The sequence below is a fragment of the Adiantum capillus-veneris genome, chromosome 27, assembly GCF_014529385.1.
Source record: "Adiantum capillus-veneris isolate H3 chromosome 27, ASM1452938v2, whole genome shotgun sequence".
In the NCBI taxonomy this organism is placed as follows: Eukaryota; Viridiplantae; Streptophyta; class Polypodiopsida; order Polypodiales; family Pteridaceae; genus Adiantum; species Adiantum capillus-veneris.
In genome coordinates this window covers 63,055,368-63,072,765 of record NC_140957.1, presented here as the reverse complement: position 1 = coordinate 63,072,765, position 17,398 = coordinate 63,055,368, and positions in this window count along the sequence as shown.

Genomic DNA, 17,398 nt, shown 5'->3' with positions numbered 1-17,398 from the left:
TGGCAAAGGAGAGAGAGGTCGAGTCATAAATCTGGCAAAAACAAAGATCACGAGAATTCTCATAGAAAATCTAGAGATTCTTTGCACAATGTTGAGTGCCACAAGGAAGGGCATTTAAAGAAAGACTGACGTGCATGGCAAAGAGACAAGAAAAAGTCTCAAGATGGCAAGAATTTTGATAGTGATAGAAATGTTAGGAAATATGACATAGCTAAGTAGAATGATTGAGTAGATTACTTAATGGAGAGAGATAATTTTCACACACAAGAGATTATAGAGTAGAGAGAGAGAGAGAGAGAGAGAGAGAGAGAGAGAGAAAGTGCACACAATATGCGTGGTTCACCCAATGTGGGCTACGTCAACGGGAAAGTAGTCACTTAATGGCTTTAGTACTTCAAACAAGAAGTAGATTACAAAGGGATTATATCCTTAATAGAGCTCCCACCTTACTTCACTCTCACCACCTCACACCCACCCTGTTACATCAACTTCACATTGTGAAATGTGTGTAGTAAATGGCCTCCTTTTATAGGCCAAAAGGGCTACCCTCTCTCATGAGAGGCAGCCATGTGTAGCCGCCCTTGTGTAGATAAGTCCAAATCGGACCCTCCAATCCGCCCATGTGTGGCCACCCTTGAGAAGACAAATCCGCTTTTGAATTCGGCCATCGGCCATCGACTACCGACTAACCATCCGGTCATTTTCCGACCACTTTTCTGCCGGCCATAATATTCCGACAAAAAGAAAATCTTGGCGAGTGATTTTGGTTTTAGGCAAGTAATTTTTCTTCGTGCACGATGGCTTCTCCTCATATTGGGGGCCTTACAAATGTGCGTTTTTACCACAAAAAATTACAAGGGTAAATCAAGCTCCATACTTAACAATCTCCCACTTCGAGACTGACCTCCAAACCAAACCTGTGACTGCTTTCCATCCTAGCTTCTTATCCTTGAAAGCCAACTGAAGATGAGCAAAAGCTCACCTTATCCTTGTTGACCACCTTTGTAAACATGTCTGCAGGATTTTCACTTGTATGCACCTTTCCTAGCTTTAGTTGTCCCTCTTCCAAAAGAGTGCGTATGAAGTGATATCTCACCTCAATGTGCTTTGTCCTTGAATGAAAGGCTGAGTTCTTCGCACAATGGATAGCGCTTAAGCTACCACTGTACAAGACACAATTGTCTTGTTTGAATCCAAGCTCTTCTAAGAATTTGTGAAGCCACAGAATTTCTTTGCTTGCCTCCGTCATTGCTACATACTCTGCTTCCGTGGTAGAAAGTGAAACCACTTTCTGCAGCTTTGAAGCCCAGCTTACTGCTGTGCCTCCAAACGTGAACACATAGCCAGTAGTGCTCCTTCGAGTATCATTGTCACCTACCATATCTGCATCAGCATACCCTTCTAGAAAAATATCAGTTCCTCCAAAATACAAAGCATTTGTTGTTGTCCCTTTTAGATACCTAAGTATCCACTTCACAGCTTGCCAATGCTCTTTACCTGGGTTGTCCATGAACCTACTCACAACTCCCACTGCATGTGCAATGTCTGGCCTTGTCCAGACCATAGCATACATTAGAGAACCTACCGCTGCAGCATATGGAACTTTAGACATATAGGCTATCTCCTCTTGTGTCTTTGGACACATATCCTTCGTTAGTTTAAAATGACCAGCCAAAGGTGTAGAAACTGGTTTTGCATTTTGCATTGCAAACCTTTCTAGTACCTTCTTGATGTAATCCTCTTGAGATAGCTTTATTGTCTTCTTCATCCTTTCCCTTGATATCTGCATACCAAGTATCCTCTTTGTAGCACCTAAATCTTTCATTGAAAAAGATTTAGACAACTCCTCTTTTAGGTCTTTGATGTCCTGCATATTAGCACTTGCAATCAGCATGTCATCAACATACAACATTAGGATGATGGACTTTCCATCTCCCAAATTCTTTGTGTAGACGCAGTGATCCGAGTTGCATCATGTGAATCCATGATCCAACATCCATGGATCAAACTTCAAGTACCATTGTCTTGATGCTTGCTTTAAACCACACGAGCTCTTCTTTAATCTGCAAACCATTTTTTCCTGACCTTTTACTTTATACCCCTTTGGTTGAAGCATGTAAATTCCTCCTCTAAATCACCGTGAGGGAATGCCGTATTTACATCTATTTTCTCAAGATTTAGATCATGAGCAGCCACAAGGCTTAAGACAAGCATAATTGAGTTCATTATTACAAAAGGAGAAAATATTTCATTGAAGTCAATACCTTTCTTTTGAGAAAACCCTTTTACCACAATCCTAGACTTGTACCTTTTCTTCCCACCTTCTTCTTCCTTCATCTTGTACACCCATTTGTTTTCAAGTGCCCGCTTACCTTTAGGCAACTCAACCAACTCCCATGTTTGGTTGCAATGTAGTGAGTCCATCTCCACTTGAATGCTCTTCATCCATTCTTCTTTGGATTCGTGATGCATAGCTTCTTCGTATGGTTCTGGCTCTTGAGAATCTGAGATCAAGAGATGGTTGAAGGAAGGAACAAACCTTTCTGGAGGTCTAGTTGCTCTTGTGGATCTTTGGGGAATAGGTTGAGGCTCCTCATTTGGTTGACGTTGTTGCACATTGTCACCATTTGCAGTCCTTGAGTCTTCACCGTCCTCAACCTCTTGTACTCATCACCTGTTTCTTTTGTTTGTTTTCTTTCCAAGTAATCTTTGTACATATTTTGTTCGTTAAAAATTACATCCCTACTCCTAAATATTTTACCATCTTCAGGATTCCATAGGCTATACCCAAAGTCATCTTCTCCATAGCCAATGAAGAAACACTTTTTGGACTTTGCATCTAGCTTTGATCTTAGGCTTCTATCTATGTGCATGAAAGCCTCACACCCAAACACTTTGAGAAATGCATAATTCACCAGTTTACCTGTCCATGCCTCTTCTGGAACTCCCCCATCTCAATGCTGTTGAGGGTGACCGGTTGATTAAGTACACAGACGTACTTACAGCTCTCGCCCAAAGCTCAAGCGGTAGTCCTACATGTAGCTGCATGCTTCGTGCTCGCTCCATAATTGTCCTATTCATCCTTTCTGAAATCCCATTTTGTTGAGGTGTCCTTGGGGTTGTCTTTTGCCTCCAAATGCCATTGCTAGTACAAAAGCTTTTCAAAAGCTTGGCTGCAATATTCACCTCCATTGTTGGATCTGAGGCATTTAACCTTGGTACAGATTCCATTCTCCACAAAGACTTTCCACCTTTGAAATATGGAAAACACCTTGGATTTATTCTTCATGACATAAACCCATGTTTTCCTAGTCGCATTGTCTATGAATGTTACGTGATGGTGTACTTGCAGGACCCCAAACATCAGAATGAACCAACTCAAGTTTTTTATTTTTTCTTTCATTTCTTGATTTTGATGTTAAATTGAGTTGGTTCATTCTACACAAGCTGAAGGTTAAATTTAGCTACGAGCAACCCTTGCTCTGATACCAGATGCTACACAACCTTGAGATAATTTAGCTACGAGCAAACCTTGCTCTAATACCAGTTGCTAGGAAATATGACGTAGCTAAGTAGATAATTGAGTAGATTACTTAATGGAGAGAGATAATTTTCACACACAAGAGATTATAGAGTAGAGAGGGAGAGAGAGAGAGAGAGAGAGAGAGAGAGAGAGTACATACGATATACGCGGTTCACCCAATGTGGGCTACATCCACGGAAAGCAGCCACTTAATGGCTTTAGTACTTCAAACAAGAAGTAGGCTACAAAGGGATTATACCCTTAATAGAGCTCCCGGCTTGCTTCACTCTCACCACCTCACACCCACCTTGTTGCATCAACTTCACACTGTGAAATGTGTGTAGAAATTGCCTCCTTTTATAGGCCAGAAGGGTTGCCCTCTCTCATGAGAGGCAGCCATGTATAGCCGCCCTTGTGTAGATAAGTCCAAATTGGACCCTCTAATCCACCCATGTGTGGCCGCCCTTGAGAAGACAAATCCTCTTTTGAATTCAGCCACCGGCCATCGACCATTGACTACCGGCCACCGGTCAACCGGCCGGTCGTTTTCCAACCACTTTCCGGTCTCTTCGTCTGGCCATAACATTCCGGTGGAAAGGAATATCCCGGCGAGTGATTTTGGTTTACGGCAAGTGATTTTTCTTTATGCACGATGGCTTCTCCTCATAATGGGAGCCTTACAAATGTGCATTTTTATCACAAAAAATTACAAGGGTTAAATCAAGCTCCATACTTAACAGGAAAAGGAAATGGTAAAATTGAGGAGCTTAAAGTGCTAAAGTCTCCTAGGATTGAAAATGTACCTAAGGTCCAAACTTCCTCACATGTTCTTGTCTTTACAATAGATCTTAGCCTAGATTATTTTATTGCACAAGATGCTAGCTTTGATCAGATTGAGTCATAGATTCTAGATTCAGTTTCCATGTGACACCTCATAGAGAATGATTCTCTATGTATGCACATACTTGTGGTAAAGTGAATTTTGGTGATACCTATGAGCTTAAGATACACGTTGTTGGAGACATCAAGCTAATTTTTCATAATGGCACAAAATGCATAGTCAATAATTTCATATGCATCGCCAAGTTAAGGGCTATTTGTTGGTCAACTTGATGACTTGGGTTACATGATCACCTTTGGGAATGGTTATGGTCAATCATGAAAGAAAATCTAGTGATTCTTAGAGGTCAAAAGAATGAAACACTTTATTCTATTTTACTTCATATGTAATGTATATCCATAGTGTTGAGATAAATTTGTAGCTTACACTCAACTTGAGAACAAACCCTTAAGCCAAGCACTCACCATTTATGTGTATAGTCACACTTTTCCTATGGAACCTATAAGATTCACACATGCTACCAATTATAATCAGATGGTATTTGGTGTAGCCCACATGCTACTTGACCTTTTCCCACATGTGATGCATATCACTTTATAGCATTTATTGACGCTTTTCATTTTGAGCCTATATAAGGTCACCATACTTAACTTGTATCTCTCTCCAAAATCCAAATAAGGCAAGTTTATTTCCTTTTATATTGAAGACATTCTATCTAATACTTATTGCTAATTGTTATTAATCTCTTATTATGATAAATGCATCATTGGTCTATCCACCATAGGCATAACATGTGGTATCATAGCCTTGCATGTAATTAGTATCTAACAATTACATTAGTTAGATCTCTATGTTAGATTTAGTTCTCTCTCTCTCTCTCTCTCTCTCTCTCTCTCTCTCTCTCACACACACACACACACACACACACACACACACACACAGCACTAAATCAATTCATAACTCTTTAAGAGTAGGCTAAATAAGCTCAAGCTTAATTATCTCTCTCCTTGGATTTGGGTTGGTCTACATGGCCACTTCCCTAACCAAGTGCTTAAAGCTAATTTGGAATCCAGCATTAGAATGTGTGCAATTTTTTTCTTTATTTTTATGCTTGATTTCTTTGTTAAACTTTTCTCATAAATCTTTGTTGTGTGTGTGTGTGTGTGTGTGTGTGTGTGTGTGAGATTGTGTTTGTTCCCCTCTTTTTTCTTTTGAAAGTGTCTGGATGTGTTGCTTAAAATCCAAATGAAACTTTTCTTTTCTAATACTCTTTGAAAGGAAACTACCCTTTTGCTAAAGCCCAAAGCTTGAAGATCTTTTACTTTGAGATCAATCTCATTCAAAGCAGCCCTTCCCATTGAAACCTTATGGCAACTTTTGGCTTTCCTTTTAAAAGTCCAAGTTATTCAAGGACACGCTCTTGTTCCATCAACAACTACAACACACAAGCATCACGAACCACAAAGAAAGATCGCTACTTCCACAAAAAAGTCTTTGCAAAGCCTAAGCACAAAAGCAATGTATGTCTTATCCAATCCCAAAATTACCCAAGTAGCCCCAAGCCATGGGATTTTCATGAGCTCATTTTTGCATTTTGTACAAACCTATTGCATCTATCTTTGCATATATACAAGCACTATGTCCACCAAGGTGTGCCCTCACTACAATGAGAAGGAGATATGCACCAGACCCGGTTCAAAAACCAAGTGTACCCACATCTACATGACCATCAGAACCCTCCATATTCCAAAAAATCCAAGAAGTTAATGCATGTAAAGTGTGGGTTTTTTCCTAAAGCCTGAGTGAAGGAGGGAAGAGGGGGAATTATCCCACATGTAATGAAGTCAAGTTGTAGAGCTACTTAAGCTCACTTTCATGAATAAACAACACAGTTCAAGTTTTCACTACATGCTTGTCTATGGTGAGCTTGTGCTAAGCTAAGTCAATACTCAAGATTGTGTTTATGCGTCCAAGCTAATCTATCTTGGAACCTAATTCACTTGAGTGATAATCTTGCTTACACACACTTGCACTATGTTTCTGTTTCATCAACCCTAGCTAGCACGACCACATTCCCATCAAGTGGTATCGCAGCCACCAGTATGCTAGCTATTATGCATTTGTGTGTTTGTACAATTACCATTCCTTGATCATCATTAACTAGATCCATTAGGTTTGCTCTTCTATTGCATACTGCATGCTAGTTAGTATTCCATTGGCTAGCATGAGCATGTCCTTGAGTTAAAAACACTTGGGCCACTACTCACTGGCTAAATGCAAGCTTAATTAGCATCAGAGTTCATTAATTTTGCATCAGAAACTTGTATTTTGCATTCAAAAGTTGCTCCTTATTTTAGCAAAATTAGCATTTTCAATTGATGTGTGTGTGTAGCCTGTCTCAAGAGCTTTCTATCAACTATCTCCTTGCTCAAATCCGACTTTGTTAATGCACTAAATCATTTGATCACTTTTTGCTCCATTAAGTGCATTCTCAGTCTGTGTAACCCTGCAATTTTGAAACTCAAAACAGAGTGTATGTGTGGACCTGGCAAACAAAGTTAAAGGGATACCTTATGAAAATATGTTTATGGTTTGTTATCAGCACTGCCTTAGAACAACAAGCTGGCACCGATGGAGTGCACACTAGGGCATCTACACTCATAACAAGTGCATAGAATTTGGCCATTAGGAATTATCATAGCATGCACATGAAGCATGTCATGTCCTAGAAAGCAGTTTTGGAGCCAGGGCTAAAAGAAGTAAGGTTAGTCTCAAAAGACAACTTTACAAGCTCGCTATGATTGAAGGGAGGACATTGCTAGCCTAGTAAATAGTCTTAAGACCATTGTCACATAGCTCACTTACATCCAGTGTGAAGTACTAGAAGATGACAAAGTGGCCGTGCTTTTAAGTGCACGTCCACCCTCTTATGACCAATTAGTCACCATTTTTGAAGAAAAAGAGCCGGCTCCACCTTTCCAAGATGTCACCAACTCAATTCAAGTAGAAGAAAGAAAGCAAAAAGACTCATTAACATATCATCACGAGGGGCTTTTGTTACGACATCCTCAAGGGAAAAATATCGACATCATCAACTGGGAGAAATTGTTATGAATGTGGAATAATGGGACATGTAGCAAAAAATTGCTACACAAACAAACCTTGCAACAAATGCGGTAAGAAGGGACACCCTCCTTTACGATGCTATTCAAATGGAGGTAGTAGTAGCAGAGAAAGTAGTAGTAGTAGTAGCAGCAAGAGTAGAAGCTACAAAGGGAAAGATCCCTATCAAAGGATCAGCTCACATGGTAGAGGACAAAGAAGAAGACGAAGGCCAGAACAACCTTGTCTTCTATGAAGACATACTTTGAATATTGCAACCTCTTTACTTGTAAGGGAGGACTTTTCTTTTCCTATGTGGATATTACCATCATTTGTGGATTTTGTCATCATGTGTGGATTTTACCATCCTGTGTGGATACCGACTTATCATCCTTAGTGGATATTGCATCTTCAGTATTTTGTCACATTCCAAATCCCAAGGGGAGGATTGTAAAGTGTGGGTTTTATCCTAAGGTTTGAGTGAAGGAAGGAATAGGGGGAATTATCCCAGATGTAAAATGAAGTCAAGTTGTAGAGCTACTTAAAGCTCACTTTCATGGATAAACAACACAGTTCAAGTTTTCACTACATGCTTGTCTATGGTGAGCGTGTGTTAAGCTAAGTCAATACTCAAGATTGTGCTTATGAGTCCAAGCTAATCTATCTTGGAACCTAATTCACTTGAGTGATAATCTTGCTTACACACACTCACACACTTGCACTATGTTTCTCTTTCATCCATCCTAGCTAGCACGATCCCATTCCCATCAATGCATAGGAGGTAAAGCATATAGTTTTCTAAACAAAGTGATGAACTACATTTGTAAGTGTTAGACACCACCCCAAACCATACAGTTTGAAGGTAAGACCTACATTATTTTTCTTGTATCAAATTTGATCTTTATAAGCACTATGTAGTTACCGAGTGATGTGACCCATATTAGACTCCCTAATCAAAATCCATGTTCTATCGTGTAAGATTTAGCTTATGAGGACATTTTTTGAGGTAAATATGTAGCTTACACTCACGGTGAGAACAAACTTTAAAGCCAAGCATACATCATTTATGTACATAGTCACACTTTTTCTATGGAACCTATAAGATTCACACATGCTACACAATTATAATCACATGCTATTTGGTGTAGCCCACATGCTATTTGATCTTTTCCCACATGTAATGTGTATCACACTTTTCATTTTGAGTACATTGCTTTTCTATGTGTGTGTTAAGAGTTGTGAACAGAGTGACTAATGTAAAGGCTAATTTCCATCGCGTAATGTGTACAAAGTGATTAGTGAGTAGGTTTGCGTGTTTGATTAGAGGAAGCCCATTCCATGGCTTCTCTCGATGAAGGATAGAGTTATCCCTTGAATTCTCTATTTTGATGCATCCGATGGCTCTTGTGCCTCCAAGTGCTAAACAGATTATCACTGCACAAATTGATAATTTTGTATTTCATGGGTTGTGATTAGGCCAATGCTACAATGACCCCCAGCATTGGTGTCGTTATCAGGGATTGATAACCTAAGCTAGTGAGCAGAGGATGTTGAGAATAGAGTATTTTCGCTACTAATTTCATAGATTTTAAGTGTGTGTAGCTCAAATTAGTGTGATTTAATTAGGTTTGTGCAAGTAATTGAAGCTAATTTTGAGTTATGATATCCCAAACCCCTCGACTCCACTTCCAAATTCACTAATTTCATATTAACCATTACTAATTTTGATTCATTTTCATGTTAGTTTTCATTAACTTTTGACTAATTTCACTAACCTAACCACTAACTTTTGGAGTGTAATGTATGTGTCACTCCCTAATTAGAGGATATTTCATCACTTAATCAAGTTTTTTATGATAATATATGCCTTATCTTATGATTTGAGTGATTAATTTTTTGACCTACATTGGTCAATTTTGGGAACGAATTTGGTGGTGCACACACTTGTGTGTGCAATGATGCACCTTCACGTGGAGCAAAGAATGGCTTGAAATGTGTTGATAATGTAAGTTCATAAACTTGCTCATTTGTATTCTTGATTGGTTAATGTGGCTCCAATGTGTGCTAATTCTTTGCTAAAATTAGGTGTGAAAATCAAGACCTACACTTAATGCCTAATTTGATTGACTTGGAGTGAAGTTGATAGTCAATTTTGACTTTTGAATCATGTGTGTGTCAAGGTTAAGTTTAATTTTCAACAAGAATTCATGTGTATATAAAGATCAATGTGTGTGTACTCCTCGAGGGATTCATCGTTTAGTACCCCCTATATAACGTGCGTTTGCGGGACATTAAAAGAAACCCTTATTTTAGGATTTTTTTCCAAAATCGAATATAAAAACCCCTTATTTTAAAGTATCTCTATTAAATTGCCTAAAAGTCTTGCATTTTAAAAGCCCTCCTTTCAAACTCACGTTATACATTAACATGATTACATAGTGCACCCCCGGGGTGTGTCCACACAAAAGGAAAAAAACTGTCACAAAATTCAAGTGTATGTGCACCTAAATTTAAGTGTGTACAAATTGAGTAAATTGATCATATGTGAATATGCAATCATGTAATTGATGTGTATGTTAATCAGTTCCAATCAATGGATATGTTTATTTGCCCAAAATCTGAGTGTGTGCGCCCATTCAAGACAACTTGGTTTTCAATGATTGATGGTCAATTGGGACACTTGAACTCTTTTCTATTGAGAAATATGCATCAAATGTGTGTGCAATCATTAGGTGTAAGCCTAATTTCATTGTCAATTGAGCCAAATTGGAATTATTGTGCTTAATTTGGTAGTGTGTGCATTGCTTGATTAGGTCAAACTAGGGTTAATTTTTTAGAAATTAAGCATGCATGAACCCATCTATGCTTGATCAAGTATGCAATTTAAGCTATGCAATGTGAAATTGACAAATTAACTGCATAAATTTTTGGCCTCATGTGAAATCCAATGTGTGAATGAATAATTGGTATTCTTTTTATCAATTATAACGATGGATTGGCCACATAATTGATGTGTGTTACAAATTGGCTTGAATATTGAGATAGATAACTCAATTGATGTTCAATCATGAAAATTTTTAGTGTATTACCATGCTAATGATTGATCATTGTGATGAGCATGGCAAAGATGCATTTATGTCTGTAAAATTATAACCTATATGCAAACTAAGATGACAATTCCATTTTGGTTAGGATGATTAGGGATTTAAAATCCTCCTGACCTCTTGCGCATCAGAGACAGCTTAATCCCACCATGATGACATCATCAACTTCACACCAAGGGGAGCCATACAATTGGCCCACAAGCCAACACCGAAGCTGCTAAACCTCTAGTTGGCATTGATGACCCTCACTTACTTTGATCCCCTCCTTAGGCGGCTTAAGACACAAAGTTTGGATGTGCCTTTTTCTCAGTTGGCCAGAAGCCTAGAGCACCAAAACTTGCTAGGCCCATGTTGAGATGTTGAGCTCTACACCTTGAGATGGCATCCACTATGGGTCTTGGCCGCTTACGGCATTTACTCACTGGCGCGTTAGGCGACCGACACAGAGGATCTCTGCCAGTGATTCTACAACTGGACTACACTTATAGTGCCAGCCTAGTACGCTTCTAGCGAGTTCACACTTAGTGACCGCATGTACATATGTGCTACTTTTCAGCTTTAGCACTTAGTCATTTTGTACTCTCTTTTCTGTGAAGAAGAAGAAGAAGCTTTCCATCTCTGTGTGCTTTGTGCTTGTCTTGTGTAGCTCTCTTGCATCCTCATTCTTTACATGGTATCAGAGCCTGGTGCAGGCAAGAGAGGCTAAGAGAGCAAGAGCATCACAATCCCTTCGTTCGCAATCCACGACAGGTTTCTGAACAGGTCTCCAAAGTGTAGTATACAAAGATTTACTGTACAAGTACAGTGGTTGTATGTACGCTTGATTGTGGACACTCGTTGAGTGTAGAAAGCGTTACAGGTACCATGATAGTAGGTTCAGCAGATTTGCAGGTTTTTGCAAATTGCAGCTATTTTGTCTTAGTGCTTCAAGATGTCTGATGGTTTCAGTCAGATTGTTACTGAGAATCTTGAGAAAAATAACTACCCTGCATGGAAGGTCAGAATAACAAATTTCCTAAAAAGAAAAGGTTATTGGGACTATGTAGAAGGAGACAATGAAAAGAAACCAGAGATTCCCGAGGCAAATGCTATAGCAGAACAAAGGAAAGCTTTGAGGGACTGGCAACAAGGCCAGAGCAAAGTGATGTATTGGCTTTCTATGAGCATCACAGAGGGCATGATGGGCTATCTACAGGATGCTGAAACCCCCGCCATTGCATGGAGAAACTTAGGCAGAGTGTTCGAGGTGAACACCAAGGCCAGGAAGCTTCAACTAAAGTCGGAGCTAAATCAGGTTAAGAGGAACAACCTCTCAATCAATGATTATGCCTTGAAGATCAAGAGTATCATTGAGGCTCTTGGATCTATTAAAGTCTCAGTGGAAGACGATGACATTGTCCGTGCACGCTTGGATGGTCTAGGAGATGAGTATGTACATTTTAGGTCTTCCATGAATACAAAAGACGACATCCCCGTGTTCCAAGATTTGATTTCTATGCTTATTCTTGAGGAGAAGAACCTTGACACATCTTCTTCTCATGGCAGAAATAATTCTGAACAGGCCTTCTATTCTAACTCAAACAGAGGTAGAGGTAGAGGTCGTGGTCGAGGCCCAAGGGGTTGCAGGGGCCAATTTTTGGAAGGTCAATCAAATCAAAACAATACAGGTGGCAGGGGAAACCAGTCTCAAGGCAGGGGGAGTCAAAGAGGTCGTGGTGCAGGATCAAGCACCCAGCAACATACTCCAGATAGCACAGAATGTTGGACTTGTGGTGAAAGAGGTCACATGTCACGTGACTGTCCAAAGGGAAAAGCAAGTGGAAAGAGAGAACGGGGCAACTATGCATCTACTAGCAGAGATGCAGATGACAGCAAAAACGAGCGCATGTTTGTTATGCAGCATGTAATGAATACAATGACTGCAGAGAATTCCACCAAGATGATGTTTGGTATGTGGATTCAGGTGCCTCTAATCACATGACGTCTCGTGGAGAGTGGTTTAGAGATATACGCAAACCAGATGTGTCAGGCTATGTGCAGACAGGAGATGACACAGCTCACCCCATTGCTCATGTAGGGGACATACCTCTAAATACGAAGAGTGGGAAATCAAAGTACTTAGCAGATGTACTTCATGTCCCAAACATTACAAAGAATCTTGTTTCTGTTGGACAAATGGTTGAGCAGGGTTTGCAGGTTCGCTTCAATCCAAATGGCTGTTATGTAGAAGATTTCCAGAATGGCTGTAAGCTGATCACAGAGGGCAAATGTGTGGGCAGAATGTTTACGTTGAATGTAGACATGCCTGAGGTAAAAGCTGCATTATTTGCACAGGGCACAGGTGTTGTGGTTGATGTTGACATTTGGCACAAACGCATTGGCCATGTGAATGAGCAGAGATTGCGCAGCATGCAATCAAAACAGATTGTAAAAGGTTTGCCCAAATTCAAGGTGGATGGTATGCATAAAGTGTGTGCAGCATGCCAGTTTGGAAAACAGTCAAAGGGCTCATTTCCACATGAGCGCAATGTATGTAAAAAGCCACTTGAGGTGGTGCACACAGATGTTTGGGGTCCAACCGATAGTGCAAGTATACATGGTTGCAGGTATTATGTCTCTTTCATTGATGACCATACAAGGAAAGTATGGGTCTACTTCATGCGTAACAAAAGTGAAGTGTTTGGTCACTTTCAAGACTTCAAAGTCATGATTGAGAAGGAGACAGATATGCAAATCAAGACATTGAGGTCAGATGGAGGGGGAGAGTACTTCTCCAATGATTTTTCAGATTTTCTGTGAATGCATGGTATACGCAGGCAGTTTACATGCAGATATACTCCACAACAGAATGGGGTCGCAGAAAGGAAAAACACGCACATTGCAGAGGTTGCACGTGCATTGATGAATGAGAAGAACATGCCTCATCATTTCTGGGTTCAAGCCATAAATACAGCTGTGTACATTATGAACAGGACACCTACAGCTGCGGTGCATGATGTAACACTTGAGGAAAAGTTTACAGGTACAAAGCCTGATTTGGCACACTTGAAAGTGTTTGGCTGCATAGCTTACGTGCATGTACCAGATGAGTTGAGCAGGAAATTGGATCCTAAAGCAGAGAAATGTATTCTTGTGGGATATTCCCTTGAACAAAACAGGTGCTACAATCCTACTACACGAGAATTACGAGTGAGCAGAGATGTAGTCTTTGATGAGATGAGCAGCTGGTACAGTAATGCACATGGCACTATTGGGGCTGATGTAAAAGATGATGTGGTTGTACAAAATGTGAGGCCACAGTCACAGGTTTTGAGTGGACCACAAGAGTCCTCTTCTCGTGGCTCTGTTGAGAAACCATGGAATGGTAGACTACGTACGCAGGTTACTCCACCAACAGGTACAGGGAATGTATCACGAAAAGGAAAGGAAAAGGTTGATGAACCTCCCTTTATGGCTGATGCATCATCAGGTTTTTCACATGTAGACATGGTTTTTCACCTTCCAATGGAGCCCACATGTTTCGAGGATGCAGTTGGAAATGTGCATTGGGATGATGCAATGAATGAAGAGATGGCTGCATTGGAAGCGAACGACACATGGGAGTTGGTGCCATTGCCAAGTGGCAAGAAAGCTATTGGTTGTAAATGGGTGTATAAATCAAGCATAAGGCTGATGGTAACATTGAGCATCACAAGGCAAGGATGGTCGCAAAGGGTTATGCACAGACGTATGGCATAGACTATGAGGAGACCTTTGCTCCAATGGCAAAGATGACGACTGTGAGAGCTGTCATAGCAGTGGCTGCATCTAGAGGATGGATTATGCATCAAATGGATGTAAAGAATGCCTTCTTGAATGGTGAGTTGCAAGAGGAAGTGTATATGGATCAGCCACCTGGTTATGTCGATCCAGGTTACCCAGATTATGTATGCAGACTTCTCAAAGCTTTGTATGGTTTGAAGCGGGGCTCTAGAGCATGGTATGACACGATTGCCAAGTATCTTGTCAGTATTGGTTTTAGGAGAGCTCATGCTGATCATTCACTCTATGTACGTGAGAGTGATGTGGGGATTGTGGTCATTACCATATATGTAGATGACCTTCTTATTGTTGGTGACAATGCTATGGAGATTGACCATGTGAAGGGTCTTCTCAAACAGGAGTTTGAAATGAAAGATTTAGGTGAGTTGCGCTACTTTCTTAGCATTGAGGTGATCAGGACTCCAGAGGGTGTATGGCTATCACAGAGACAGTATGCTTTGGACATGTTGTCAAAGTATGGTATGGCTGATTGTAAGCCAATTTCTATTCCCTTGGATGTGAATGCAAAGCTGAGTGCAGAGAAGGGTGATGTTGTTGAGGATGTCAACATGTACAGGAAGATTGTGGGTAGTCTAATCTACTTGACTATCATGAGGCCAGACTTGAGCTACACAGTAGTCTTGGAGAGTCAGTTCATGCAGCTTCTGAGGAAGCCACAATTGGATGGAGTACGACGCACACTTAGGTATGTGCAAGGTACTCTTGACTATGCATTGTTCTATGCAGCAGATGCACCATTAGCATTGTATGGGTATACAGATGCAGATTGGGCAGGTAGCATTGTTGATAGGAGATCTACGAGTAGCTTCATGTTCTCTTTTGGGAGTGCTGCAGTTACTTGGAGCAGCAAAAAGCAGCCTACGGTTGCTTTATCGAGCACAGAGGCCGAGTACAGAGGTGCAGCAGTTGCGGCGTGCGAGGTAGCTTGGCTACGCACATTACTTGAGGACTTGGGAGTGCAGGTGGACCAGCAGATTTTCATCCATTGTGACAACCTCAGCAGCATGCAGTTGGCTAGGAACCCAGTGTTCCATGCCAGGACCAAACACATAGAGGTCCATTACCAATACGTTCGAGAGCGAGTGTTGGCGGGCGACATCGACTTGGTCTACGTCAGCACAAAGGAGCAGATAGCGGATATCTTTACCAAGGCCCCCAGAGCTGAGAAGCTTTGACGTTTCCAGACTATTCTTGGACTCTGCGACATGCAGAGCTCGAGGGGGAGTGTTGAGATGTCGAGCTCTACACCTTGAGATGGCATCCACTATGGGTCTTGGCCGCTTACGACATTTACTCACTGGCGCATTAGGTGACCGACACGGAGGATCTCTGCCAGTGATTCTACAGCTGGACTACACATATAGTGCCAGCCTAGTACGCTTCTAGCGAGTTCACACTTAGTGACCGCATGTACATATGTGCTACTTTTCAACTTTAGCACTTAGTCATTTTGTACTCTCTTTTCTGTGAAGAAGAAGAAGAAGCTTTCCATCTCTGTGTGCTTTGTGCTTGTCTTGTGTAGCTCTCTTGCATCCTCATTCTTTACAGCCCACAATTCCCCTACACCATTTTGAGGAGTTGGCACATGCTCTACTCGAGTCTAGTGGCCCACCCACAAATGCATTGGCTCCATGCAAACACACTCATTCCCTCTTGCCTCCCGTGGTATTGCTACCCTTGGTCCCGTCATGTGAGGTATGCATTTGCTCCACTTGCCTGCTTTTGATAGGGTTGCAACACTCAAACCCACACACACACACACACACACACACACACACACACACACACACACCTTTTCATCCCACAGGTTGCTCTCTACCAAACTTACCAACCTATGCCGTCCTTCCATCACCCGTGACTCTAGCACCAATGAGCTGATGGCATCTCTACTACCTATGTACCCTTGTAAGGTCTTGCACACCATCCCTCCCAAGCTCCCTCTTTAAGTCTCTCTCTGATGTCCCATGACAAGGTGTCTGTCGTCCCAGTCAGACCAACAAAAAAGAGACTGGCTCTTTTTACATTAAATGAGAAATGAAAAATCAAGCGGCCGTCCCAACCGCCACCACTTTTAAGTTTGTAAATGGCATGAGAGCTGACCAATTGGATATTAAAAAAGGGGGGGGGGGGGGGGGGGGGGGGGGGGAGGGAGAGTGATCTTTATAAGATTTGAGCCCCAATTATTGACTAAGGATCGGCTAAAAATGAAGACATTTCCAACCAAACTAATTTTGTCTCCTCATGGCCACTTCAGAGCTTATTCATTATTGAATCAAGTATGGATATCATCATGTTTACATTATTTTTGTTCACCTTGATTATATTTGGCTAGGGCTAGTCCTTTTCAGTCTTGTTATATGTGAGAGCGTGGGACATGCATTTTGTGGTTTATATTAATGTATTGAAGATTTTTGGAGTGGATTGCACTAAAGTTGTGGGACTTGTCCTTCCCGTATTATTTTGATATGTATGTCAAATGGGCATCAATTTTGGGTGAAGAGCCATGGGCTAACATTAAATTTGGGTTTGTGATTGAGTTTGACATTTGTATAGCTTTATTTGAATGCCAAACTTTAAGGTGCTAGCTTTTGGTAAATGGCCATTACATTTTTTCATGGATTCAATCATGAATTTTTCTAGTACATATTCTAAACGTCAAATGTTTTGATGCACTAATTATTGAGCTATTTTGCAGAGATATTGGCCAATGCACAAAATATATGGTTTTGGTTATCTCATGGGAGCTAAAAATTCACTTTAGCACATGATTTCTCTCCCATTTGCTATGAATGCCATATGTGCTATGTGAGAGCATGGTGTGGACATCAATTATGAGCTATGATTGTGTTATGCACTGTACCTTACTTGCACTAATAATTTGGCTTGTTCATGGTTAAATGCTTGGTTTGATTGGAATTTTCATTGCACTACAAGACAAATTATTTTTGGCATACATATGAGCTTCATTAAAGAGATTCATTGACAATGAATTCGTGCTTGATCGAG